The sequence below is a fragment of the Balaenoptera musculus genome, chromosome 3, assembly GCF_009873245.2.
Source record: "Balaenoptera musculus isolate JJ_BM4_2016_0621 chromosome 3, mBalMus1.pri.v3, whole genome shotgun sequence".
Taxonomy (NCBI): Eukaryota; Metazoa; Chordata; class Mammalia; order Artiodactyla; family Balaenopteridae; genus Balaenoptera; species Balaenoptera musculus.
This window is the reverse complement of record NC_045787.1, coordinates 13,524,697-13,528,492: the sequence shown is the minus strand read 5'-3', so window position 1 is coordinate 13,528,492 and position 3,796 is coordinate 13,524,697. Positions and strand designations below refer to the sequence as shown.

Genomic DNA, 3,796 nt, shown 5'->3' with positions numbered 1-3,796 from the left:
GATGCTCTTTTCTCAATTACAATTAATACTGCATGAGCCCTGTTGCCAATTTTTCTCAACTCCTTTTTTCCCTTCAAATTTCTGCTTAATCTTGTTTCTTTCCCACAAATTATGAGGCAAACTGGCTGTACCATGGCAATCTTCAGTACCAATAAATCGTATCCCATAAAACTGTACAATTTCTTACTGATGGCACTTGAAGAAGAAAGTTATTAAATCATTACTCCTTTAATATAAATTTTTAGGATGCGCTAATACTTCTCACTATATTCTTTGCCTCGTACAGTCATAGTGTAGAAATCTAGATAGTGTGTAGAAAACCTGGGCAAGATCTTAGTGACTTCCAGGGTTTAATACTTAGTCTGTTGTTGCTAATGACCAAATAGATGGACAGGTAACTTTCAAGGGTGCCTGTTTTTCCTTGAACTGCAACATCCAGGGCCAGATGCCAAAATGGAAAAATGTTCTGGAGTCAGGGAATGCAGGAACAACACCCTTGCTTGGACATCTCATTGAATGGGGCTCTCTCATTTATCTCTGCATTCCCATGCTGTACACTGTAGGTGCTCATTGGTCGCTTCTCTGTGGACAAAAGGAAAATCTCTCAGAAGCTGACCTTTAGTATTTAGTCCTTCAAAACCCCACTTATTAAACTGAACGGTGACCTGCTGAACAGCACGTGTTGAGTGGAGAATCCAAGACAACTGAAATCTTTCTCAGCATTGGATTCATACCATGAGGACTTTTACAACCATAATGTCAACTACAGTGGTTTGAACACAAGGGGATAGAGTTTTATTTACTTAATCAGCCACAAGGGTAGGTTGAACCCAAAGTATTGGTCCCATTTAGGGAGCAATCCCTAAAACTCTACTGTTACAGATTCATTTCTTTGCCTTGAGTATTGTCCTCTCCCTCTAGTTCCCTTTCTCAAATAGCCCAGATGCAGATTAATGTATTAAGTCATTAACACCTTAGGGTGAACGATTTTGACAAATCCATGGGCAATAACAAAAGGTGGGGAAATGAGAAGCTTAAAGTAGTGGTAGGGAATATGAAAATATTTAAATCAAAAATTAATATGTTGCCTGGGGAACCCATCTGTACTCATAAATTTCACAAATTCTCTTGTTCTCAGGCAGAATTTCTCCACTTTGTCATTAGGGTGGGAAAAGTTTTGTTATGGGGGGTGGGTATCCTGTGCATTGCAGAATGTTTAGCAGTATCCCCGCCCTCTAACCACTAGATGCCAGTTGCAACCCCAGTTATGACAACAAAAAATGTCTCCAGTCATTGCCAAAAATGTCCCCTGGGGGGCAAAATCATCCCCACTTGAAAATCACTGATCTAGTGTAAATAAATTATAATCTTGGCGATGTTAAGGGTACAATCAATACAACTGATTTCTCCCATAGATGGAGCTCTTGCTCAACAAAGTGTTTCATTAAAAGGGCAACAGGGAGGGAATCAAGCCAGAAGGAAAAACACAGATCACAGGGTGCTTAATCAACTGCAAATTGTCCTTGCTTTTGCCCCTCTTCTGAATCAGCAGGAAATGGACCGCGCTGGAAAGTTCTGGTTCCTAATGGCTGACTTGACCCTCTAGGGCTGGCCAGAAAGGCTGATTTTTTTTTTTTTATGCCAAAATTCACGTTTTATTTTTATTCTTACATTGGTGGGAGCTGATGTCAGGAACTGAAAGGCAAGCAATAACTTTTGTTTCTACCTCTTAGCTGAACAATAATACACACAATGTGGCATTTTCATTAGGCTTCTTTACATTGCTTCTTTACATTTCACACTAGAACACAACATTACCCTTTTCTTGAATAAAATGACCCAGTTACTAAGCAAACCATCTTTGGAGGGAGTGTTTAATAAGCATATTTTATTTAAATAAATCCTCCAGTAGGAAATGGAGAATTCATTGCCTTTACTTAGATTGTGTAAGTAGTTATATGTCAAATTTATCTGTGCAGCTCACCAACATTTCCTTATTGGAAACATCCATATTTCCACATCACAGTTCCCAAAAAGACTTTAACGTCTCAGAATTCTGCCTCTCCTTTTGCTTGCTTCTCTCTTGATTCCACCCAGGCTTTATTAATGGTTCACTTCATATCATCACCTCCATCTTCATAAATTTTCTTTAGAACATTCATTAATCCCTCACTAGGATCTGTTTCAGTGTCGTAGGAGGGCTTTTCTTTCTCTTTGCATTCTTTTTCAACCTGAGTCAGGTAGACCCACCGTGTGTTTTCCACTTTCTTCCTGCATAAGATAAGAACTGTATCTGTCTTGATCTTTTTTTGAACTGCCTTCCACAGAGATGGGTTACAAGAGATTGTTCACGATCATGGAGTAACTCTTCCCATTTAGATTCTTTACCACAAGATCAAATGACCTCTCTGTGAAATGCACCTGCACATTCTCAGCGGGGACCTGATGAACTCCAGTTAAGGTGATGTAGATTTTCACAAACTTATCTGACTGATCCCATCCAAAACTGCTGATTTTCACTGTATATCTGTCGTAATAGGAGCAACCACAGTGGCAGGCTTTTCACTTTCCAGAAGCTCTGCTTTCCTCTGTGATTTCTGCTGCATCTTGTTCTTGATTTCTGTCTCAATCTTGGATTTTTCAGCTGTCAGGGCATCACGTACTCTTTTTCTAGTGGTTTTTTCCAGCAGCACCTTCACCTCTTCTAGATCTTTCTGTAGCTCCTCCACAGTTGAAGCCATGGTCGGTCTGTGTCAGGGAAGGCCCGAGCTGCAGCGGCAAAGGGGCGAGAACAGGAAACGCCGCACGGACCACGCTCACCCCGAGCGCAGACCACACCGGCACCAGAGTGGCCGCGGTCTTCGGGCACCAGAAAGGCAGATTTTGAGGATGGAAGTTGCTAGCTGTCCAGGTCTCATGCAGAGAGTCTCCTAGACCAGGCTGGGAGAACACCAAGGTCTGCAGAGTATCACCCAAAGCAGCAGGCCACTCATATGCTTTTGATATTGCAAAACTGTTCCTAGTTACTCTGTACATTTTGCCCTTAAATTGCTTTCATTGTTTTATGTGGTCTGTGGTACACACCTCATTTCTTTCAGCTGCAGTCATAATATTTCCAGCAGCTAGCTCATTCAACAGAAGTTCCTTGTATTTTTATCCAAGGACTCAACATTATGTTAGGGAGTGGAGGTGAAGGGTTGGAATACATTGCCCTGAGGTGAGAGGCAACTAACCTCATAAAATGTGTTGTTACCCAAAGAGAGAATATTCTTTAACCACCAAAGTGATGCTAAGAAAGTCTCAAACTCCCTTTGACATTTTGCCGAGATTACATGGGAACTGGTTACGCATTAGACAAACTGCAGTTCTCATGTACCAGCTCAGGGCAAGGTCAGGCTCCCAAAAACCAACAGTGATGCTTCCTCCGAGCGGATGTTACGTTGCAACCTTAATGCTTTTCTCTTCCACTTGTGAGGTGAGCGGGTTGACAGGTACAGGATAGAGTTGACACTCAGAGCTGACATTCTCTTACTTTGTCACTAGCAGCAGAGTGGCCAATGTCAGGACCAAGATTCATCATAGCCGGGAGCTGTTGATTGGACTTGTTTATTACCGGTAAACTCTCCGGAACAAATTCCATAAGGACTCCTGTTGCTAGATGAACACCCGAGAGGCAGAGATTCAGGCTCATAGGGAACTTTCTTTAGATTCATTCATTCAACAAGTACTTTTGGAGGATCGACTACGTGTAGATATAAACTTGGTCCCACTGAAGGCAATGACGTCACTCCCAGAC

General features: G+C 41.8%; 1 pseudogene; it reads right to left on the bottom strand.

The window, feature by feature from the left end:
- Window positions 1-2,048: 2,048 nt before the first annotated feature.
- LOC118892960 lies at window positions 2,049-2,804 on the bottom strand (annotated as a pseudogene).
- Between the last annotated feature and the right edge of the window lie 992 nt (window positions 2,805-3,796).